The 26042-nt window shown below is 44.1% G+C and overlaps 1 protein-coding gene across 1 annotated transcript in view; it reads right to left on the bottom strand.

The window, feature by feature from the left end:
* The window catches only part of RFX7 (regulatory factor X7), a 54350-nt gene extending 28903 nt beyond the window's left edge, over positions 1–25447 (bottom strand). Inside the window, exons 1-2 of the mRNA XM_050903108.1 lie at positions 25372–25447; positions 1551–1584 (exon numbers count right to left, since the gene is read on the bottom strand). The gene's annotated coding sequence lies outside the window, so the exon portion shown is untranslated. The remainder of the gene's footprint in view (positions 1–1550; positions 1585–25371) is intronic.
* Between the last annotated feature and the right edge of the window lie 595 nt (positions 25448–26042).

The raw sequence follows: 26042 nt of genomic DNA, 5'->3' as shown, positions 1-26042 counted from the left end.
TCTCAGTACCCTAGGTCCGCAAATCTGCAGAACTTAATGCAAGAATAGTCCCAGTGTAATTCCATTTTCTTAAAACAGATTTCCAAGAAGCAGATGACCAGTTAACCTCCTACTTATTTCCTCCCTCTCTGATGCTACTTAGTAACACCTACCCCACTTCCCATTTTTCACCACAGAAAAACCTGGCGTTAAAAGAATTTTACAAGTCCAATTTTGCAATTTGCCCTTTTGCCACTGAAGGCTCACATAGAAAAAAATTAAGATCCTAAGACACCTGCTTTGTGTCCACAAATGTCAATGAGGAATAAAGTGGACAAAAATGACATTTTGCATCACTATTTTAGTTGGATGCATCCAAGAATTTTTAAGCATAGGCAAAATTGGGTCCAAAGTTTGTTTGCAACACACCAATACAGCTTACTTTAAACCCCTTACCACAATAAATTAAGGTAACATTTTAAGGAAAGAGAATTCAGTGCCATCTGAATTAGCCTTTGATAATGTGACTTTAAGAAGTATTCTTATTTAGCTCAGCCGTACAGCTGAACAGATTCTATTTGATAGTATCCAGATGGCTGTCTATGTCATCTTTTTATCTTACCCGCTGGTACTTCTGGATGAAATGCCAAAGGTAGAAAGTCAGAATAAGCAGTCCCTTCCAGTCTTAAGATTTATGAACTCAGGATTCTGATTTAAAGAAACTCGCAACCTGCTCACTATTAAAAACAAACAAATAAAACCTCTTTCTGAGTTAGTGCTAGACATTTGCTTCCCAGAAATAATCTCTTATCACTGTCTAGATCCTGTTATTTTAATGCACAAAGGAAGACAATGTTTATGCATTTCAAGGGCTTTCCTTCTTCAAAAAAGGATATTATCTCTCTGTCCTAAGAAGTACAGCAGAGCTAACAGGACCTGTAGTGTTGCACATTTCTGGGAAGGTACCCAAGATGGTGTGCAACTTCTGAGGTTAGCAAGATTTTAAAAACCAACCAAAAATTTGATAATTATGACACCTGCAAGATTTTCACAGACCAGAACATTAGTCTGCCAGGTTTTGTGCAAACATGCAGTTCAATCTAGTTTTTTCCTTAAAATGTAGTACCAGCCATGAATTAACTGTTTCAAGGAAACACCAACGAAAGCAATAATCACTGTCATTAAAGACCTAAAGAGCAATGGAACTTGAAGGCACAATTAGCTTCTTGCATACTCTGATCTGTGCAATACACCATCTTGCACTTAATAAAATCATGCTTACAAAAGCAATAAGTCACCTTTCTGTGCTGTATGTATACTGACAGTTCTACAAGTGGCAATCATAGCCACTTGCTGCTGGCAACAAGAGGTCAATACTTCCATGGAAAACAAACACCAAACCCACATCATGTATTTTTTTTGGCAATGGGAACTAATTTTGATCACATTTAGTGGTAGCACCTTAAAGCACTGCTAAGGAAAGGCTTCATAATAGCTGTCAGTCTCCAGAGCCATCTATTTTGGTCTTGCAGTTTATTAAATATTAAAAAGCATTCTGGAGTTGTACTTACCAAAATGCAGTCCACTTTAGATTGTACAGTTTTGCTAGACGTGAGGGAAGAAAGAGAGAATAGAAATCTTGAATTAATCTAAACAGCAATGACAAAAATATTACATATTAGAATTTCTATCACTGTACTACAGGCTTAATCTCCTGCTGTGAAATATCCTGCTAGCCTATGGAATAATACTCATCTGGCTATTTTTTTGTAGAAAGCCACCCCAAACTTAACTGTTTGTTAGAATTCTTGCTGTTTTGCTCTTTTATATAAGAACTGTTGGTTTGTTTTTTTTTTTTTTTTAAATGAAATATCACTGGAACCAGGAGCTATTACCCCAAGTTTCGAAGCAGCCAGGATGGATGTCACTACTTTTACTGTAAGCTCTTCCACAATTCAGATGCATTTTACTTGTTCATCTGTAAACACAATTAACAGCCCCCTCTCCCCACACTTCAATAAATCCCACCACTTCAAGTCATTTATTTCTAGCTTTCCAAAGAGCTGCTACAAAGCAGACAATTGGTATCCCACTGGCAACTTAGGAGTTTTTCACTTCAGTCTCACTACCTCCCAGGTGGCTTATTAAGATGACATTGGGTAGGGACTGGATTAGAGTATGCCATAAATGACCTCAGTACATGTGCCAAGGAGTGCAAACAGTATGGAACTTATTATACTTCATATAAATACACCCATAAGCAGCTTTTTTGTTTCCTAAGGGCGCTGCATTTCACATGCTTGGTCTGACTGCATTAGTTGAAGGCATTTTATCATTGCTCTGAAGAGGAGCAGGAGCTTTAACATGGAAAAAACAATAGTCTTTACTGCTGGACACCTATTGAACAAGCACTAAACAACCATTTTTGGAGTTCAGGGAGCGATTCTTTTCCTGGTAGAATAAAACATAGTTCAATCTCCTGTTAACACAACAGAACATCTCATTTCCAGTTATTTTACTTTTGTACAGGTGCTACCACATACAAAGAAAGACCAAGTAAGGTATCTGATGGATATACTAAAATCGTAAGTAAGAAACAAGCAAAACAAATGGCTGTAGAGTCTGGTGGTGATAGGAACCAAAGCTACTGAACCAGCATCTACTGTTGTATCAGATGCTCAAAGAGGCAGGAGTTTGGTTGTCCTGCTTATTACACCACCTCATTCTGAAACCAGACGGTCTAAAAATTTGTTCTGCAGGAGCTGGTAATACTGATGCCCCTTCCCATACAAGAACTGGATATGCTATAGTGACAGAATACAATAAAAAATTTCAACAGGTAAGAATACACAAGTCCACTGAAGTAGATACATCAGCAGACATCCACTTCAGCTGACTTTGTGTAGAAGACAATCAGATGGGTGGACACTCGAGAACACCAAGGAGGGAGCAAAGCAGAGCTGTTGGGGATTTGTGAGAACAGGGAACGCTAAGGACAGTAAAATGGGAGCTTTTCCTTGCCTTCGGGAAGATGCTCACATCTACCACAGCAACTGAAGAAGGGAACCCAAACGTCATCTCACTCTTCAAAAACCAGCATGCTAACAGAAAAGTCAAAGGACACCAAGCATGGAAACCTGCTGCTGCTGCTAGGAGTTATCACTGGGTCTGACCCAAACAAGGCATGCTGACCAAAGTCATGCTGAAACAGACGGCTGCTCCAGCAGCACCTCTTTCACCTTGGACTCCACCTCGCCCCACTGCCTCCTGCCCCTAGCAGGGTCTCACAATCCCTGTACTGCTCCAGATCCACAGCCTCTCCTACAGAGCAGCTCTCGTGGCAGCAGGCAACAGGGCTCAGGCATATGTGCCCATTTTTGTACCTAAACCTCTTCTATGGCTTCACATGATAGCTTAATGCAGAAAAGGAGCATGGAGGATAAGGGGATACAGGGTACAGGCAGATCAAACTTAGTCCAAATACAGCCTCTACTCTACAGACTTGCAGACGACATTGTGCGCTAGGCTTTTCAGGAGAACATGCTTCAGCCAGCACAGTTTCCCATCCTGCTAGGTTCTGCCAAACTGCACATAAGCACATCCATTTGCATTAATATTTTCTTCTTGCAAAGAGAAAGAGGCAAGTTGCCAGGAGGCAGCTGGGCAGGAGATCCCTAGAGCTGTCCTTTTGTCTCCAAATATCAGTCTGAGTCAGTAAACGTAAACTCTCAAATTTAGTTCAGGCTCTTCCAGTTGTGACCTCTGCTCCTACAGCACCGATCAACAGTGTTGAGAAGCCGCAGCAGCAGAGCAATAATAAGGCCAGCAAATACAGTTTTATGTTTCCTTTTCGTCAATGGTGTCACAAAAAGGATAGTCAAGTTCATGTCCTCCAATATGCAAGCAGACGTCGTGACATTTTAAAAGGCAAAGGTCCTACGGCTTCAGCAGGGATAAGCGTGATGTCTATTTTAACAGCAATTTTTTTCATCTCCTGCTCCATGTTCCCTAGTATACTGGGAGGACATCACAAAAATTCGTTAGTGGTAAACTGAGGCTTCTTTCATCCTAACCAGAGCACAGGTTAACATGGCCTGATTCTATAAAGCCTACACCTAATGACATAAATGCTTCTTATTTACCTTCCAGTGGAGTTCATCCATGTCAAAGTCAAGCAATGGCAACCCTGAGGAACCAGCCCTTTGACCGGGAAGGTGCTGGGACAGTGACCTTCCCGTGGTCCTGAGCACTGCACAGAAAAGCTGTCTGGTGACACTGCAGGACACATCTCCATCGAATCAGTAGATAAAAGGACAAGTGACAAAGATGGCAAAGGAACAGCCATCCCAGTTACAATGTATTTGCCACTTCTGTTTATTTCACCCCACTTCTTCCTTCACTAACAGGACAGATGTGTTTTGAAAGCTGAAATTTCATTTACAAATAAGTAAGTCTGCTTCTGCCTCTGCCAAATGCATCCCTTACCTAATTACTACTGCAATTACAGTAACTGCAACCAGCAATCCCAAGAGCAAGGCTGGATCAGGCCCTACACAGAGCTGTTTCTAACGTTTGGAGGCTGCTACCGACATGCTTTGCTACACGTCTAGGAACAGCTGCGGGAGAGTAGCAGGAGCGATAGATGTTCTTGCTAATGAAAATAACCGTTTGAATCTATTAGGGACCTGAGCCCATTGGAAAACTAAACTTAGAAACCGTACCGTAAGCCAACAGCCAGCGTTGCTCCTCCTGGAGAGCTGCTCCTGGGGGCTCGCTGTGACTTACCCCCACCTAGAAGCACAGCTGACGTTACTCTCTCTTTCACAGCTCTTCATGCTGACAGTCTCCTTGAAGTTAAACTAGTTCACTTACTTGATCTAAAACTTAATTCAGGCTACTTCAAGCAGTTTCATCCAGGACAAGAAGGTGCCTTTTCTGATTCTGGGGGTAGCTGTCTCTTACGAGTGATAACAAAGGTGGCTGCTTTTACAGCTGCCTTGGATTTACCAGCTTGCACCAGATACTGATCCACCACAAGAACGTGGGAGCATAAAACTATAGATCAAAACCTCACCCAAAAAAAAAAAAAAAAAAAAGACACTGTCACAACCAATGAAACTTTTGCTTGGTGGATACCACCTTGCAGACTGTTTGAAAGTTAAGGCACCCTGAGCGACTCAGGAGGGATGTAGTCCTGTTCTACTGTCTATAGCCACGCTCCTCAAAAATGTTAACTCTGCCCCAAACACCACCAGTCTGGTTCAACCTGCTCACCTCTGAAGAACTACCATCAGCCACTCAGAAACAAAAGTCCAGCTTCTACTTATCAGTAAAAAAGCTAAGAAAAGGGGGTTTCTTAGCCTGTGGTTTAGAGAAGCATAGCAGGGTGGCTCCCTGCAAAAGCCATTGTGTTTCATGGAGACCCCCAGTCCTACGTCCTCCCAGGGAACATGTGTTGGCTGCTTTGGGTCTGCAGTGGAAAGCCTTACTGGAAAGCCTCCAGCCCACCTTAACAGCCTCAGCTTTTGTTTTAACCTTTAGGCCCAAGACCTTTGAGAGAATCTTGAAGGTAATTTTCAAAGGCTGCAGTAATTTAAGCTCCTAAATGCTGAAGCCACGTTGACAAACTCCTGGAAGTATGTTGGGGAGGACTGGGAGGGGGGAAAATCAGACTGAAGCATTTCCTCAAACTGTTCTTCTATCTTATGCCAAAGTACGCATGTCTGCTTTCCCTGACCTATTTATGTATTTCTACTCAAAACAGCCCCATTTTAACGGCCCCAACTTGGCACGGGCAGAATGAGGAGTGTGTTCTCTCCCCAGGTGTGCAGCTGGGTTTACTTTGCACTGAGGGAGAGACGAAGGGGAAAAAGCCGGGGGAAGAAGGCAAGGAGATGTAATTTTTTTTCAAAGTGGCATAAAACCAGATGCTGCCAACCTTCCTCTAATTAAGCAATACTTTACTTTCAGGAATAGGTAGCTGAACTATGCTGAGCAATATGGGACTATCATGTTACAAGAGGTGGCAGAATTCAGTTGCTCTGAGCACACCAAGTATTTCCTTAGCGCTGCAAATAGTAGAAGCCATATAACCACAAGGGATATGAGAAGCCTTATGCCTGTAAGACCAGAAAGAGGAAGGTGGTTGGGAGGGGTAAAAGAAAGCCCTCGAACTTATTAGCTACTGCCTAGTTAACTCTAAGCCTTCTCCAAGCCTGCACAGCCACTGAAACTAATCCTTATCAGCTTTCCAACTGCTGATCATTCACTCCCTATGAAAGCTAGCAGCACGACAAATACTGGGGGAGCACATGCACGTGCACAGTGAACACACTGTATGAACATCCACCCGCTGCAGCACAACTCCTGTCCTGGGACACACTGTGCAGAGGAGGATGCTGGCAAAGGGGCTCCCGGTTGTGTCCCCGGCAGGAGTGGGACTGCAGCACCTCCAGGACACTGCGGTTCTGCTCAGACAGGGGACCTCCGAGCCCCAAAAGTCACACGGGACACGGCTCATCATTCAGGCACTAGCAGTGGACTCAATCCGTGAATGGAAGAAGATGTCAATAACAGCAACAAGTCCAGTTCAGCAAAATTCAGGGGACAAGTGGAGCCACAATTTATTGTGCAAAATATCATAATGGTTTGACTAGGTGGTCAAACCCAGGGAGCCCAGAGTGATTTTTTCATCCTAAGTTTCATCCCATCAGTGAAGTTGCCACAGATACTCTGTATCTCCTTCAGCCCAAGACTGCAAATATTTGCATAAACTGGAACACCCTCCCAAAAACAGCCTCTGTAGCTGTGTTTCGTATGCTTGGTACATTTTGGACAGCCTAGGGAAAACATTATTTCCGCCAAATCCTCATGCAATTTATGAAAAGGAACCACTTTCCATCACTGCTAATAGCTGTGCCATACATCACGAAGACAGGATACAACTCCTGACCTGACAGCAAGGGTTCCCCACTGCAGGGCTCCCAGTTTCCAGTACTCATGCATTATGTTACATTATTACCTGATATACAGGATGCAGTAAGTAAAGTTGCTGTGCTGGTTTTGGCTGGGGTGGAGTTAATTTTCTTCATAGTAGCTAGTATGGGGCTAGGTTTCGGATTTGTGCTGGAAACAGTGTTGATAACACAGGGATGTTTTCCTTATTGCTGAGCAGTGCTTACACAGAGTCAAGGCCTTTTCTGCTTCTCACACCACCCCACCAGCGAGGAGGCTGGGGGTGCACAAGAAGTTGGCAGGGGACACAGCCGGGACAGCTGACCCCAGCTGACCAAAGGGATATTCCATACCATAGGATGTCACGCTCAGCATATAAAGCTGGGGGAAGAAGGAGGAAGGGGCAGACATTCAGAGTGATGGCATTTGTCCTCCCAAGTAACCGTTAGGCATGATGTAGCCCTGCTTTCCTGGAGATGGCTGACCACCTGCCTGCCAATGGGAAGCGGTGAATGAATTCCTTGCTTTGCTTTGCTTGCGTGCGTGGCTTTTGCTTTGCCTATTAAACTGTCTTTATCTCAACCCACAAGTTTTCTCACTTTTACCCTTCCGATTCTCTCCGCCATCCCACTGGAGGGGGAGTGAGCAAGCGGCTGTGTGGTGCTTAGTTGCCAGCTGGGGTTAAACCACAACAGTTGCAACTAGGAAGGAAAACCCCAGTGTAGTTACTTATCATCAGCACTGTTAACTAGTTACCATCTCAGATGGCAAACCACCTACCCTCTCAGACAATTAACGGAAAGAGAGAGGAGGTTTATAAAGTTCTAAAATAAGCTTTCTTTGGAGAAGGGGAAAAACCAAAACCAAACCAAAAAACTCGTAATTTTTTTTGTCTTGAGAGTTCAGCACAAGACCAGCAACAACTCAGTGCAGCTCCAGCAGAGGAACAGGAGCAGGGGCTGTTCAGGGCCACAGAAAACCCTCCCAACTGCTCACTCGTAGTCCACGTGTACAACCCTAACGCTGTATGAAGACACATTGCTGCCCCAATATTTTTACTCAGATCTCTGAAAACAAGCCTTCCGTATGAGAAGGATACCCAAGACAGCAGTTAGAGCTGTCTGCCAAGGAAGAATTATTTTGGCCACGTGGCCTTTTAAAAATTACTCAGGTCTGAAAAGCCTCCATTTCCCACTGCATCAGTCGTTCCCCCATACAATCTCTGAAGGCTGTCTGTCAAACTATTTAACAACAGGGTCTACAGGTAGTCTTGAAAGGCTGTTTCTATGCGAAACAATACCACATGCACAGCATTTGCCAGGCCTGTGTCTCCCAGGCACAGGAGGTATTTGGGTGTTGACAGCACCCAGGAGCTCTTTTTCCTGTGCAGTGTCCTGCTGCCTCTTTGCCTCTTGCAAAACCCCAGTTAGCTCCCGAGGAAAGCAAGTTAGATTTCACTACTAAATACCAACAGTGACAGTTTTGGCAAAGTCATCTTTCTGAAAGCCATGTTAAAATAGAGAGGGTCATTATTAAACTGACGACGCATCCTTTTGGAAAGATTCGATATCTCTTCCAAAACTCTGATGCCATCAGGTGCCATTTTTAAAAATATCTATTTACTCTGCATGCTGTGAGGAACCACTCAATAAAAGGATTACCAACCCTATTACAGTAAGTGGTACTATCAGAAAGGTACTATTATCACATCCTTACCATGACAAGCTCTGTGTCCCAGCAGTGCCTGCAGGATTCAGCCGTTAATTCTTAATCTTAGTGAATTAATGCTTCTCTTTCTTAGACTAACAGCTCTAAATATATCTTTATATAACCTTCCATTCAGAAGCACAAAGAAATGTTAAACTGGAGCCAAGGATCATCTAAGGAGAAAATTATGAAACAGCCGCCTATGTGTGCTGCTACTCAATTAACATCTTAACATATGCCATGTTACATTGTCTGGCTTGGCTCACGTTGATAAAGAAGTGAAATGGCTGTAAAAGCATTTCAATTAAATATTTAGAAAGCAGAGCTGCAAAAGGTTGAAACATGTTTGAATTGGTGAAATGACTATATATACTGCTCAGCTAATGGAGTAAGAGCTTTTGCTAGCACAGGTTACTGAGAAAGGAAAGCACACCCAAGCCAGGCACATCCGCAAGTCAACCCTGGCATCCCAGAGCGCAGGACTTCCCTCCCATCTGCACCTCTCACCCTCTGGCATGCAGGAGCCAAAAATCAGGGAGCTTCTGATGCCACCTAGGGGCTCTCTCCCTGCCTGCACTTCTCTCTCCCCTGGGGATAATTCAATGTCATGCCTTAGAGACAAGGCACTTGAACCTAGCACAAACAAGCAAAGAGAAGCAAAACATTTAATACAAGACAAATCTTCCAGTATTCAAATGTAGACATAGTCTTACTCCAGAGAAAAGCTACAGGGACCATAATTGCATACTGGAAGCATATGAAGTATTGTTATTTCCCTAAAGCATAAAAATAGCTACAGTGTTGTGTCCACTGGAAATGTAGAAAAGCGTCCAACTCTCAGGCCTCAAAAAGTAAACAAAGCAAGTATTCAGCAATTTGTAAATACTGGCTCTTTCAGCATGAAGGCAGACTCCTCCTCAATCCAAGTCAAACCACTCTTCTCAGCAAAATAAGGAAGCAACAAGCACAACAAGCCGATAAAACAGTGCAACAAGGGCGAGCTGCAACCATTTCATCTTTCCTGTAACCTAATCTACCTCCTTCCACTCACCGAAGAGAATATACCCGACCGGTTTTCCATCAGACACAAGCAGGAGCAATGCCGCATCACAGTGCTGGAAAAAGTAGTAGTTCAACATGCAACGACATCTTAAGTTAGTGCAGGTTAAAATTGGTCAAATGCATGACTTCAACACTTGTTACTAAAATAAATGCAATTAAAATATTTCATATAGGATAAAAATTTAATCCCTTCACTGCTTCTGACACTATGATGATTTTATGAGTATTAAACAATGCCAACTATACAAACCGCTGAACAAAGAAGGAAGATAAGGCTGCTAATGAAACGCCCAAGTCCCAAATGTAGCCCACTGTACTGAACCGCCAAGAAATAATTAGCCAGCAGACATCAGAATACCTATGTCTGAAATTTAGGTCTATAAACATCTCTTTCAGCTCTCTGAAGAAATCTAGCTGTATTCAATGCTAAAGGCTTGTTCCACAATTCTTAAAATAACAGGGAAGAACTTGCAACAACCACACGCTATCAGGTGCTCTATTCCAGCAACAAGACAGTCATTTAAGTTCCTGGGGGTTTTTTACATTTATTTAAATGCAGTATTTTGCCACAAGTTACTTTAATGAACTCTTAGAAGAGAAAAAGAAAATGCTTTTACACAGCTCTCACCCTGGTTCTTTCAGCATTGCTCTGAATTAACATCAGTGCATATTGTTATACTCAGGCAGGACACTATACCAAGGATGCGATGCCCTCTGTACATTATGTGGGAAGATAATATGACTTCAAAGGAGCTGCATCCTATATTTATTAGTAAGAATCTACATGGGGCACTGCAGGGCTTTGTTCTAAGATCAGTCTGCAAGGATCAATTGCCTAGAAAGGCTAAATACAAAAAGCACAGGGTGATCTCAATGAAGCGACATGAAAACAGACTGCTTGAGTAGGAACTTTAATCTAAAGTATGTCCCACTAAAAGCAGAAAGAATGGATACAGTCGCCAGACAGGCAAGTTTGTGGCTAAACGGCAAATCATCCATCGCAATGGCTCACGTATTTCACAATGAAAACTTCTGTTTTTAAAACTAATTATGAAAAAACATATCAATCTTTGGTTGCTTCTGAATTCAGTCCATAGATAGCTAAAAAATCTGCTGTGGTATTTTCAGCCATGGTCAGCAGAAGCCTAATCACAACATTATTACTTAAGGCTAGTATTTCTAAAGGGGTCTGAACTGGAGATGCTATAAAGCACAATGAGATTTTTCTCAAGCCTTTGTCCCACATGGCTCTAAGAAAGGATGCCCAGTGAAACTAAAGGGGTGACACTCCTCAGCAGCACTTAAAAAACCCACAAAGAAAAAAACAGGAAGAAAAAGCACACCTACAAAACACACATGCACAAAATCGTTTCACTTCCATGCCTGCAGAGCCAACAAGACGAGGAGGAGGAAGGCAGCGCCTCGCTGTGCATCGCCACTGGCCACAGGGCACAGACCTGGTCCTCCGCTGCCTTTCCCTTGAGAAATGGTGGCTACAGATGGCTGACAGCAAAGTGAAACAATCATACTCATGAGAAAATAGGAATGGTTCTACACTCTGCTTATGTTTAATACACACCCATAAATGTACAAATCGGTATAGGCCTATGTTTATTGTACATAGTTACACAAAGCTCAGCTGAATCCAATATAAAAGCTTCCAGCGTTAGCAGCTCTACTGCAATGCTTTCCTACCATACGCATTTCCCAACACTGGTGCAGGTGCCCGGATGGCAGATGTAAGCCTGCTGACAAAAGGCGTGTTTCTTCTTTATTTCTCATTATTTCCTTCAACATTTCCATGACCTACAACTATCCTAGTTCCTTTCTGTTAACCAACAGGTTTGCTACTGGTTGTACTTCTTCATTACCCTATTCGTTTGGTACCCAGGGAGGTATCATCTGGTTAGCAGTGCCATAGCCCAGTCCTATCCGAGCTCTTTCGTGGCTTTACTCTGAGAGAGCACCAGCCTGCGGAGCAGACCAGACCCTCCTGCACTGCCAAGCCCAGTGCTGAGCCCCACACACTGCTCGAGTCCCACCAAGACAAGCCAGTACTCAGACACCCCAGGCAGTCGTCCCCTCTCCAAAACCTGCCGGGTCAACAGCTGCAGGTGTCCCATTGTCAGCCTGGAAAGGAGCCCCAGCCTTCACACCGTGCTACCACCTCAATGCTACCTGGGGCCTGACATACTAGGAAGCGGAGAAGCATTCTGAGGGCTGCAGTGGGGCTGGTCAGCCCTTCACAGACGCTGCACTGGGAAGGTTCAGCTTAACCCCCAGGGCTTTCCTGACACACACTTTTTCCCTCCTCCATGCCACAGACATCCATCTCTCCCCTCTACATTGAACAGCTCATCCATAGGCATCAGCCTGTCTTTCTGCAAAGAAATCCAGCTTTTATCTAGCCCCCCTCTCCTGATGCTGCTTGCAATATCCTATTACTGCTGCTTCTGCATCCGATCTCTGGATGTCTGCATTACTCCTCCTCCTCGCTCCCTTTCCTCTCATGGCTGTCTACCACACAGCTCCTCTGCACCCTTTTTTCCACTTGAGGAACCTGTACCTGAGTGCTGACCTTGGTAACTCCCAGGGAATGCAATCCTTGCAACCTCTTAGGTTTCCCTGTGCTGAGTAATGCCCCGAGTATCTACAAGCACTCTCCAAGGATCTGCCTACTAAAAGAGTCACTTCTTTCGTGCTAGATGGGCATGGCTTCACCGCCACAGGAAAGGCAACTTCTCCCCCTGACCTGTGCCACACTGCTCACTGGCACATCCCATAACCCTACTCCTGTCCTTGACTTTTTCGTAGAGGTGAAAATTTAAAAGCTGAACATATGCAGGATGAACATGGCACTGCTGCCTGATGGTCACAACCATACAACCTCCCATCTCAAAAAAATTCCTCCTTCTTGTTCAGCTGCCACAGGTTCTTTCACGCCTCCATCCTTCAGCCTTGCACCTGCACCCTGAGGCATTTCTCTCTCACCTCTGCTTACTGGCTTTGACCCACTCCAGGCGCAGAAACTGTCTGGTCTCTGCAAATAAAAAGCTGCAAGTAGCCAGAAGTCTCTTGCCTACCTCAAAGGTCAGTTCACCGAATACTAAAGCAGTATAACTCATCAGTTTTCAACTCGCTGTTTCTGGGGGTAAAAAAAAAAAAAAAAATCCTAATTGCATCTTTTAAAATGATTTTAATCCCTAAACTAGGATCTTCAAAAAAGTTACAAACATGTGCTACTCCAGTTCTGAAGGATTTACTTTGGAAAGTTTGAGTTCCCCTAGCCTGCAACCCAAGTGAACTTTAGTTTACTTGCAGACTAAAGAGCTTGTCTAAACCTGTAAGCTGCGCTTGCTTAAAATTAAAGCTGCACAAAATTTAATTAAGCTAAAGCCGTGTCAGTTCATACCTGCATGCATCTATTTCAGTTTGCACCTACAAAGCTGAGTTTGAACATAACTGCACTCACTCCTAAGTGGTAGCTTAACTGTGTCAAACAAGCATCTTACATGAGCCCGCACTGCAGGACCGGCTGCTCCAACCCACTATTACATTTACCAGCTCTTGGCCTGAGGCATCCATCAGGCCTGTACAGCTTCACAGCAGCCAGAACAGACAACTCCACTGCCAGCATTGCATAAACTACAAGCGTAGGGCAGACAAGCATCATTCACTCAGTCACCTTCACTCCACCCACTGCCTCCTTCACTGCTAGGCTGCCTCTGCAGCCGTGATGAATGAACAAGCAAGTCTACCAGATTATTTCTTTCCTCTAAAACCTAATTTATGAATGGAAATTATGAACAGCAGGCACCTGAGCAGTACTTAATACCTCACAATTTTAGGGTTCAGTACTCTGTCTCCTTGGAACAGAGGACGATGTATGCAGCCAGTTCATTGCAGGCAGACTGTGCTATGCCTGGCTCTGCCACCCCATCCTACTTCTGTAGGCAACTGGGGGGATGGGACCCAAAACCCCAAGAACTTAGCCATTGTCTTCTCAAGTAACATACCTGCTTTGCATGCATGGCATTGTCCATAAGCATTTTGACATCTATTTTAAAAGTTTTCATATTGACATGGTTTTCTTTTAAAAACATAGCAGAGGGCATGTGACCTGTCCTAGTACAAAGTACTGAAGCCACAGCCACGCAGGTCACTGAGTTTAGCACCCTATTAAGACAATTTGCAGAACACCTGCATGGATTCATTATTCATAAGAAGTCCATTTCAAACATCCCAGGAAACCGCAAAGTTACACCACAACTTACTTAGTAAAATAGTCAGAAACAGAAAAGGCTGTCCTTGATTAAATCTAGAACAGTTTTCAGAAAAGCTGCATTAAACTTCTGACTTTCCAAAAATCACAGCACCAGAGGATTATATTTAAGACAGATGTAGACAGAAAGCTACTAAAGCAATATTCACTGAGATAACCGCACTGTTGAAATTCACCTGTAGGCTGCAGCATGTAACTGGCTAACATCTTTCAGCATCTAACAATTTACTGAACCGTGCTTGTATAAAAGTCTCACACTAATGTTACCCACAATTACTTGTCTGATAGATCCTTCCAGAAGGAGACATTGTCTAAGAGCACTACAGAATTGGTCTGTTTGGATTTTCATTCCTGTGAACCACATCATGCATAAACATGCCAGTGGAAGAGCAGGTGTCTGCATTAAGGGAATGAAAATGTATTTTCCTGATTATTACCACAGTTTTATTTCAATTTTCAAGGTGAACTATATGCTGCTTTACCACTCCCTGACTGAGCAGCTGAACTAACCAAGCCAAAACCGCAGCTCATCCTTCTGAGTTTGATGAATTTAGGAAGGACCATCTCTTCCAGAAGAATACAATGTACTCAAGCTATCTCCTGATCCTACACTGGGCCTAATTTGCCACAAAGCTACCGGTATTTAAAGTATTCAGTGGTAACTAAGAACTTTTCTGAAGCGACAAGAATCACTGTGAAGTGACAAGTAACAATTATTAGGTTCTGCACTGCAAATACCCGTTGTAAATATTTTCACCCTGAACATCTGGAGCTATTTATTGACAACATCCCAGTACACACGTGTGTCTAAGTGTTCACAGAGAGAGGGCTTCCACACACTGAATCACTGCACACACAATCTAAATTTTGTTTTTCAATTAAGCTACAAGTTTCACCGACTTGAACATACAGGCCATGATGGTACACGAACCTCATGTTCTTAATCCCTCCAAGAGAAGTAAGCTTCTAGCAAGAAGAAGATGCAGTCCATGGGGATTTGTGCAATGAAAGCTAAATGGGGACTGCTTAAACTTATTGGTACTAAACAAAACAAACAAAAAAAATCTTGTTTTTCATTTTTGTTCTCAGCCTGAGAGAACAAGAGTATTACCATTTTTTTAGCCATTATTAATCAGGAAAATCGACTACTCATAGTGTATATTCAGGCATATATCTACAGGGTAATCAGACACCTAACTTCTACTCGGAAGTAATCAGTAAGAGATAGTTGTCTGAATATCCTCATGGATCAGGGACTTAATTATATAGGTTACCAAATCTTCAGGGTCAGCATTTTAGCATTTTTTGCATGATAAAATGATAATTTACAAGATCAATTTTTAACTGAAATGTCACTATAAACCGCATTTAGACAAACTTTTGTCCGATGTAATGGAACACACACAAACCACCATTTCCAAATTGCTGTATAAAGAAAGAAAAGCGCTTTTTCTTACGTCTTCAGCACATTTGTTGATTACTTGGGATTTTTTTATTTGACTCAATAAGCTATCTCTAGTTGTTAAGTACAACTGATGGCTTCTGTTCAAAATATCCCTTTCCACATTTTTAAAACTAGATCTGTCAATCCCACTTCATTCACTTGTTCAATGGAAGAGGCAAATACACTTTTCTCTCAGCTGCCAATTCATTTCTCAACTTTTTATGAGTTAATCATTGAACTATACCACTGGAAGCAAGCATAATGAAGGTAATTCTGCAGAGCAGGCTCCTGGAGCTAAAAGCTGGCTTAGCTCTTCAGCAAACTGTGGTTCCAGGTGTGCAGCTTGCGATTACTGCCAGTGAGTAATTTGACTGTCTTTTAAATATCAACTAATTTATTTAGTTTACATGACCACTAATAGCAACTGTAAGCCCTAACACAGCTCATCATTTATAATGCTAACAAGCTTAATAAAAAATAAATAAATAAAATCAAACCATAAAGAAAACAGGCAAACTTTTTATGTACCCTTAATGAAAGGAACACCATACTTTGTCAGAGCTTGGATAAAAGGTTCCTGTGGCACAGTCTCTGACTCCTGCAAGATTATTTCAAAAAGATTTTTGACCTTTGCTTCAGACAGTCCCATCACAGCAGAAAGAGCTGCAGCTTTCATGCAAGGGCTGAGCGCCAGCTGGCCAGCCTCACAGGCACCTCACCCGCAGCTACCGACTTTCATATAATCAGCACAAGGATCATGGAGTGATCATTTACCTTTCACTGAGAAACACTGCGAGAAGCACAAAGCATCTGAATCTGAACGTAACGTGGGGAGATGGCAGTCGTAGGCAGACGATGCTGTGTAAGTACCAACAAGCACAGCTCGTTTTGGCAGCGTACCTGTCCTGCAAGGCAGCCTCCCTCGAGGGCGCAGCAGCGACAGCAACAGGCACCTGCCACCTGCATGCTCTTCCAGAGAAACTACTGCCTGCACACCACCAGCATGGACAATAAACCGGTCCTGCCAGAGGATGTTCAGCCCCGAAGTAGAAGCCTCGAGTCCCAGTTTCAGATTGCCTCCAGACATGGCACTCACATGGCATCCAGCACCACCTTGCCCCGTTCTTCCCCCAGCTTAATAAGCATCCGAGCCTCTTGAGTACTTTTCTCCACTGAATTAGCAATAAAACTAGCATGTAGTTCTGGAGGAGGGAGTTGTCGCTATTTTTCAAAGCAGATTAAAAAAAGACTTAAAATTCCATGCACAAAAAATAGTAAACAAACGTTAAAACTTTTCAGTTTACAGGCCTTCAAACAGTTACCACTTGTGGTACCATGTAACTGTCTTTTAAGTCTGTATTTTAATACGGCAACAGTTCTGAAGAGGAAGGGAGAAAGCACACAGGAGTATTTCCACTGAAGTCACAAAGACAACTCCAAGTATTTTCAGGTGACTTGAAAATAAGGGCAAGAAGGTGAGGAAAATGCAGCAGAACAAATTGCTCATCCAACTATCCAGCATACCTTGCTCACAAGCTAATTCTTGTTTGTCCGAGGGATGCTCGAGGCAGACACTTTCAGGCAACCTTGTACTAAGAGTAAGTTACAACAGTCTGTTTGTATTGCTGACAGCTTTAAAAATAATTTAATTCACTGCTTTATAGGCAACCAAAGTAATCAACTGTAATTCCTGCTGTCCAGTGCAACCCAACTTTTTCACTGGCAGGAGTCCCAACAACCTTATAATGGCACTTAGGAATCTTTGACTAAGAAATACGGATTGCCTCCATGCCTGTGAGACCATCCATCAAAAAGGACAGCCATAAATCACAGGCCTTAACATTTAACCACAAATTTCCTCTCAGGGGGAGATACGAATATGCCTCATTTAATAAACGAGTTCTTCCCAGGAACAAGATTTTCTTCCCAAACTTGAAGTACCTGACAATCGGTAAGCGATACCATCCCCAGGCAGCTCCAGGGAAAAGCTAAGCAGGACCCATCGCCCTGGAGGAGCGCAGGTACGCCCCGAGAAACCCACATCCCTAGATACATGCCCTACCTCCGCAACCGCCATGCACTGCGCCATGTGGTGTGTTTATAGGTTATAGTTAGAAAAAGGTAACAGCTCATGTAGCCTGAGCAACAGATAAAGACCAGACCACTCACTGGGTGCGGTACCGAGCAGGTCCAAAAGGAGAGCCTGGCAGGTCTGCCACCCATGGGAGGCCCCTCCACCAGGACTCCCAGGGTGCAGGTCCCACCCACAGAGACCATCCCCATCCCTGGTCCCGCCTGCAGCAACACCTGGCCTCCCCACCCTTTGACTGGTACAATGTCACTGCAGCAACCACAAGCAATTAAAAACAAGCAACAGGGAAAATATTGGGGAAGTTTTGAATGTTTTTTCCACTGTCTTAATGATTAAACATTCAACAACAGAAAACACTTGGCAGCTTACTGAAAGCCTGTTGATGGCACAGCAGCCGATAACGAGCATCCTGCTTGATGACAGATAATCCTTTTTCCATTAAATCAAGAAAGTATTAAAATTGAGATACTGGCTAACTCCATTTAGAACAAACCAAACCAAACCCTCAAAATTCCCAAAGATCTGAGGGAACGCAACAAAACACCCCAGCACTTTCAGAATTTTTAGATGTATTTAAGGGATTCTTCTCACTGGCTTGAAAGTACCAATTTGTGCTGGCCTTCTGGTTGGGCTCTTTCTGGGCGACGGAGCACTGCATTTTCATCTATTCAATTTACCTTTTGAATCATCTGCTGATAACTTTTCGGACATACAGTCCGGCATTTTACCTGGACTAGTCCAGAGGCAAGCTAGAAAGCTACCTCCACCTCCTCATCTTCGCAGTTTAAAAATAAGGAGTTCCTTATTTATATATGAGGCTTTGTAATATTAGATATTAGAAAGGCTTGAACCAAAAATCCAAATCTGGATCCTGATCTGAATTTTGCAGTTCTGGCCCTTCTCCAAATACTTCTGTTTGGCAAGCAGCGGAGTGGAGTAACAAGAGAAGGCAACATACATAAGTTATGGGATCTGTATAAAAACATTAAGCTCAACTCCTGCTCTCAAAACTACGCACACAAAAAGACTAACAAAACCAGCCCAAGCTTCAATTAATTAAAAGATTAATCAGTGCTTCAGTATAAATCTGATCACCCAAACCTGAGCAGTACCATCATCTCACCCAGTTACAGTATTTTTTCTGATTAATTCATATGGCACCCAGAAAATTTTAGGGAGTGTTTCTAAGTGTTCTTTTCAGATAGATATTTGGATTCCTACTCGCCAATGGCATACAGACACATGCAAATCAAACAGAACTGCCCCAAATGGCAAGCAACCCAGCTACGGAGGCCTGGGATGACAATCCTGCAATCCTGTGCTTATTAAGAACTCATTAGAAATGCTGCTCCAAATCACAACGTCACACAATCTGATTTGCTTCAACGAAGGGAACTCCTGCAGTGGAAAGTAAAATGTTTATGAAACAAGGAATTGCATACGTTTGATGCTGTGAAGTCAACAACTTAATGCACTCCTATGCATTTTAAATGAACAGCAGTAGAACTTAGCCAAATCTTTTATTACTTATTGTTTTTCCCCCCATATACTTTATTAGATCCTATTGTTTCAAGAAACAAACAAAAGCCATGAGCAAGAGTGAAAAATCCACTCTTCCTAAAAGCAGTTTTACAAAGATCTTTTTTCGGCAAAGCTATTCCGTCCAACTCGGAGCCAGGATATTCAGTAAAACCTCAACTCCATTCTCAAAAGGTTACATAAAGGTCAGCATTCATTTTATTCAGGTTTATTTTCTAACCTTGTAAAAATGCCTGCAGACCAAATTGGCTTCCACACCTGCTGACCTAGAAACTCCACCACCGTGGTGGCCGTGCCCCGTTTTGGAAAGTTGCTTCTCCTCCCACGCCGATCTGGCACTGACTGCTGCATGCTGCTGACCTGCCCGCTCCCAGCAGTCAGCAGCATGGGGGAAGGCTTTCCCAATAGCAAGGGGATACATTTCAGCAGAGAAGAGTAAATGCTTTTTTAAGCCACTTCGGTGAAAAGGAATTCTTCCGGGGGGCTTCCCCCCAAAGGGAGGGTTTCCTCCATACAGTAATGTGTAGTAATAGATAAAGGGTGTACCTGGACCTTGTTCAAGGGAATGGAAGATCTCCAAAACAACCCACGGAGGGGATGGAGCAGCCATCCTCCAGAAAAAGAAGTACAGTTGAAAAAGTGACAAATGGTGTAGGTTTATTTCGCCCAATTCAAGAGATCTGCACCGCAGACAGTTACACCCTGGCACACAGTTTACAGTCAAAGAGAAACAGGCACATAAAATGATCAGATGGATTGTTTTATGGAAATGTCTTCCCTAGGAGATGGCCCTCACCTCAGAAGTGCATTCTTCTCCACAACGGCTATAAGGGAGCTACCTCGACCAACTCGTACAGAAACAGATGGAGTCAAATGAAACAAATTCCACTTTCTGTTCCTATTCATTTGGGGAAGCAGAGTGTGAAGGAGAATGACATGCTGCTAAATGCTTTGCCCAAGGAAGGCTGACCTTCCCTGCAATCATCAAGAACTACTCTAAAATATGGTCCACAGCTCAATTCTTTCCTATGTATTTGATTGCTTATACACTGTATCGGGAAATACATTCACGACAGGCAAGTCTCACCGTCACCTGTAAACAATGGAACCATAAAGCCAGGGAAAACTGGGTTAGTGATAAGAAATTTTTGCAGTTTTATACAGCATCTCTTAGCTGAGGGGCTCAAAGAACTTTTTCAAAGGAGGTAAACATACTTCTGATGTTACACAGATTTAGTGAAATGACTGCAGCCTGTACGCCTGCGAATGATAATTATTAGCTCTTCCTCAGAATAGTTAGTAATCTTTTACTGAAGAATTGTAAGTTTTGTTTCGCACCTCCAACAATGAACTAACCAGGACAAAGGAGGGAATGGTGGCTGGTGAATTTTGGGCTGGGGGCACAGAATAACCACAGAGTCTGCAATCAGTTACAGGAAATTTTAAAGTTCTCCACTCAATTTTGGCAGACCATTTAACAAAATATAGACGGTTTGTTGGGTTTTTTCCCCCTCTTATTCCCTGCCTCCCTCTCCCAAGCTACAGAAAATAGAAAAAGAGTAAATGCAGATGGATTGGTCTACAGATTAATCCAACCTGACCCAAGAAATGTGTGTTTTAAAAAAAACACATAAAGGGCGTTACAGGAATTTCAACTGCAGAAGAAAACTACCAAAAAGGTGTTTGCACCTGCATTTGCAAAGAGCCTGAAACACATACCCCTTGAGCTTCCCTCTTCATTGCCAGGTATTTTATTAAAAATATCAAGACTGTCAATCATTTTTTCTGCTGACCTAACCATACAAATAAGTAGCAATTCCTATTACAAAAAAAACTCAATGGCATTTCCCAAATTGCAGAACACTTGCTCTGCCAACAGCTAAGTGACGATCCACACTTGCTGACAACGCCTAATGAGGAGTGATGGATGCAACTGCAGGAGGGAGCGGGAATGATGTAAGTCATAAGAAAGAACAGAGCCTTCCAAAGATTAGAAAATACTGGTGTTATGATCAGCTAATCTGGTTTTCTAGCATGATACCAAGAGCCCAAAACTAACAAGGGCACAATTCACCTCCTAATTCCCCTTCAACATGAGACAAACTGGGCTGTAGGACATATAATTTTGGCACTGCCCGGCCTAGCTCATGTGGTTTTCCCATACAACTTCTAGCTAGAAGAGCGATTTGAGGACAGAAATTATGGATCTGAAACCGACACCCACGTCCAACTGACATGGCTGCAAAAGCAATGCTTTGTGTTGGCTACTCCACGCCACGTGGTCCTCAGCTCGGTTTACACACGAGATATTGGGGAGAGGGAGGAGAGAAATTAATCTCTCGAGCAGAATTATTATATTCAAATCCTAACAGATGCCTTTAGGACAAAAAGAGCCGAGATGCAGGCAAGGTGAAAGAAGCTGGGGCCAACCCGTGCACAGATGCAAGCATGAGATTACTATTTACAACAGTAAACAAGTACTCATTGAAGAATCATCACCAGTTATTCGCAACAGTGAACAAGAAAACAAACCCATCCGTTCCTTCAATGTTCGCAGCTACGGACTGGATTTTAGATTAATACAGTGAGCAGAGGGATTAAATTGCCTAAAACTGTTGGTCTTTTTCTTTCATGCCAGCGAGAACAGATCCTCAGCTGACACCTTCCTCCCTTGGTCATCTCCGCATCTCAATCCTTGTGCCACCCTGCTTTTACATACGTACATCACTGGCTGTCTTCAGCTATAGCATATTACTTGGCAACTTAATGTAATATTGAGTAGACTCTGTCTTCACCACCATATGTTTGGGTACAGAAACATCATATACAAATAACACACATTTGGAAATACAGTACCCTCACCCGAAAAAAATAATTGAAACCCCATTAGTCTATATGCTCAGACAGCTGACTAGGGAGGTTTTCCCGCCTCAGGCTCTAACGTCTGGACAAAAAGCTACTAATAAATATGAAAGCTTTAATGAATCTAAAGGGAAATAAAAACAGGCAGATTAAGGCCCAGTGTCCAGCGAAGACCAGGGCAATTTACAAACCCGTCCAACCTGACACTAATCAGCCAGGCTGGGCTCCCAAAGACGTGTTCTCCCCGTCTAGACTTCTAATCCGCCAATGGGAAAAGACATCTAATGTTATTTCTGCCCATTTCATCGACACTGTAAGAATACATCCAACTGCCCCAGCAACTCACATACGCAACACGAAACAAAAACGGACGCCACTTTGCTGGATGTGTTCAAGTGGGGCAGACAGGAAAAAAAATACAGTTAGATAGTGATGAACTTTAATTATTGTAATCAAACAGCAGTTAAATACCTGCATGTGACGGTGCAATGCAAATAAATACTTCCTGATTTGTTTTTAAGCACAGCTAAGTAACTCTTTTATCTTCCCCTCCTCAGTCCAAACTAATGGTCACTTTATATGCAAAAAAACAACAAAAAAAGCCAGAAAAACAGACTGGACTCCTAGCAAGCACATTTTTAAGTCTTCAGTACATATACTGACCATGCCTGCAATTTTAACCAGCAGGATTTAACCTATTGTTTCATTTTAATGGACTCCACATGTTCACAATTACTTGAGCTACTTTTGTCAAACTACATTTTAATTTAATAAACAGAATAAATTAAGTATGAGTTGAGATAATGAATAACTCATTGTCCCGCTCGAGGCCTACATCATACACTATATTTATATTTGTCTGTACAGTGGAAGGACAAGCACAGACTTGTTTGTGATCCTCAAGTCCAGTATTTCAGTAGCTGCTATATTTTGCTATACTATTTTCATTGACAATACAATTTGAAGACTGATTTTTTTTTTTTTTTTTTTAAAACAAACACAACCAACTAAATACATCCATCTACTATGCATAAACATGTGCAGGAGAAAAGAGGTGGGGGGAAAACAATACAGAAGAGTACTAATCTAGATGTGCTAAACCCTTTGGGAAGCAAAGGAGGAACTGAACGTGCCAACCTGCCAGCACACAAAACTGGCACAGTACGGGAAGAGGGGAGGAAGAGGAGGGAAGGCAGAAAAGAGGAAGCTCTCTTCTGCACGTTACACCGAGTTCTGTTAACAACAGAGCACTGCCATTTTCACAAGCAGCCTTCCACAATCTCTCCCACTGTTTATCCATCACCAGCACACAGCACCCACTGAACAGACTAGCAGATCCGAGACTGCAACTACAGGAGACTTTCCACTGTTTACTCCGAGTGCAGTGTGCATGACTTCCCTGGCAATGCTCCTCAACCTTGCTGCTCAAAAACAACCACCACATCTATACGAAGATGCAAATTAACATTAAACTCCAGCCTTGAGTTTAAGACTGCTTAATCGCAATACAGAAACACAGAATTTCTAGCAGTCCCAGACAAAAGATTTGAAGATATCAACTAAAAGGTTTTCTTATAAAAAATAACTTTATCTTCAAATACTGCATTTCAACAGTATAACCTGCAGGGAGTGGATACTGCCTGAAAGCAGCAGGGAAGTCCCAGCCCAGTGCAGGAAGCAGGGAGCCATGAGGAACACTTGCACAGAGGTGAGGAACATCTGTGAAAGTACCAGGAGACAATGCTGCGAGGTGCTGGCAAAATCTCTGCTGGTCACAGGCACTTGGCACCAGGCAAGCCACTTACACCGGGCAAAACGCTGCATTCCTTTGTACCAAACATGGGCTGGGGCTACTCATCAAGTTTACCTGAATCAAATAAGCAGCTTTCATTTAAAAGGCTAACATATGCGCTCTTTTTCCTTGAAAAGAAAACCCATAATAAAAGCAGAGGTTTTACTTAGTAGCCATTTTGTCTTCAACTTGGACATGATACCTAATATGAATGCAATGTCAACAAGCTCTCTAAGGCTCATTTCCAAACAGCATGTTCATGGAAAGAGAAGAAAATATAAAAAGGCCATCAGTAAATACCATAATAAATTAGGAGGGTGTGAAGATTTTGTGATCTAAACAGACAGGAAATTCTGCAGTTCTTATTCCTTCCCTAGGTCACATTGCAGAGAAAACCAAAACAAAAGGTAGCAAGTGTGGACTAAGGACAATGAATTATTATTTACTGTTTAAATTAAAAAAACCAGCCAACATCCAAACAATAAATGCAATTTCAGTAAGCCATATAATAAAAGAATCTGAAGGTAAAATTATATTTAGATTCTCTTTCTTTTCCAACTACATCAATTCAAACTATGAAATCTAACTATAGCATGAAGTAATATGCAAGCTAGATCAGTATGTTTTTATTAGGATGAGTACATGTATATAAATACATATATAGTGTGTACATATAAAGGAAAACATTATGTATGAGTAACCAGTATTTACAACTCCCAACTTTCACAATACTTTATCAGCTCCCTCAGCCAAAAGCAACTTTTAAAAACATACACAAAATATAAATGCTGCAGGTGACAGCCTCTTGCAAATATTTTTTTAAAAAAACAAAATATTTTATTTGCAGGGCAAGCTAAAATCAATTTATCTCTTTCCCCCAAATGCACACAAAATAAATATTCTTAAGTAAAACGTTGGTTTACTACGAATTTTGGTTTAATTTTTAGAAAACAAACCCTGGATTCCTGTGCAGGAACTTGCAAACCATCACCACAAGTTTCAGCCAAAATTGCATTTCAGTTGCCAGACTGGAAACTCAGAAGAACAGAGGTTTACAGGGAGGCTGGAAAAATGCACCCTTACTGCAACGCTCTGCATTCCCTGCTGCATCAACACTCTGTGCTGGGGGTCTCATGTGAACGTTAAAAAAAAAAAAAAAACAGACGTAAAAGCAGAGGGCCGTGTAAGATGCCGACTAATTAAAATGCCTTCAGCAGGTGAGATTGTACTCATCCGTCTGAGCAGAGCCGCTCCGTAATTACCATTATCGCCGAACACAAGCAGGCAGCACCACTAACCCACCCCGGGCACACGGGAGGCTGCCTCATTCCTGGAAAATAACAAGTACCAGCCACGGCAACAGCCACGAGCCTCCCGACCGCCTAACCGGCACACCTGCCCGCGACCACGCGTGTTTTCCGCACGGCCGCCCGCGGTCTGCGTCTGCGGGCGCAGCCCCGCGCGGGAGGGAGCGGGGGGGGGGGGGGGGGCGGCGCAGGCGGCTGTGCGCGCAGCTCCGCGCTTCCCGGCACAAAGGGGCCGCGCCCCCCCCCGCGCCCGCGCAGCGCCCCCCCACCCCACTCCCCCCGCGTACCCAAGCGCTGGCCTGGGGCGCAGCCGGCCCGGGCGGCGCGGCGGCGGCGGGGCCCGGCCCTTACCAGATGGAGCTGCGGATCTTGTGCTGCAGCGCGCTGGCCTCGCCGCCCTGCAGCCCCGGCACCAAGGCCGGCAGGGCCCCGCCGGGCGCGGGGGTGCCGGCGAGCCGCCGCGGCGGCTGCCCCTCCGGCTGCTGCTCCTCGGCCATGGGGGCGCGGCGGCGGGGACGCGGAGCGGCGCTGGCCGCACTAGGCCTCTGCCGCAGCCCTCGAGTGAGTTGCCTTCCCCTGTTGCCCGGGGGACATCACGGGCGGAAAGCCGAGCCGCGTCCCGCCGCTACGCCGCAGGATGGCGAGCCCGGCGCGCGGCACGGCGCATGGCGACCCGGCCTCCGCCGCCGCCCCCGCGCAGGGTCGCTCCGCGCTCCCCCGCCTCGCAGCACCTGGCCCGGCCCGGCCCGCCCCGCGCCGCCGCCGCTCCTCGCCCCGCGGCCGCCGTGCCCGCCCGGGCGCCGAGTGCGCAGGCTCGGCGCTGCCCGAGCAGACGGGCCGCCCCGCGCCGCCGCCGCCGCCGGGGAGGGGGCCGGGGCCGGGGGCGCGGCCGGCGGCGGCGAGCCGGAGCCGGGGCGGGGGGGGCGGCCCCTCCGATAGCCCGGGGCCGGGGCCTGCGGGCCCCTGCCGCGGAGTGGTGGGCTCCTCCCGGAGTAGCCCGGCTCTGCGGGGGCGGCCCCCAC

The sequence above is a fragment of the Gymnogyps californianus genome, chromosome 11, assembly GCF_018139145.2.
Source record: "Gymnogyps californianus isolate 813 chromosome 11, ASM1813914v2, whole genome shotgun sequence".
Taxonomy (NCBI): domain Eukaryota; kingdom Metazoa; phylum Chordata; class Aves; order Accipitriformes; family Cathartidae; genus Gymnogyps; species Gymnogyps californianus.
The sequence above is the reverse complement of the archived record's forward strand: the minus strand, read 5'-3'. Positions and strand labels throughout refer to the sequence as shown.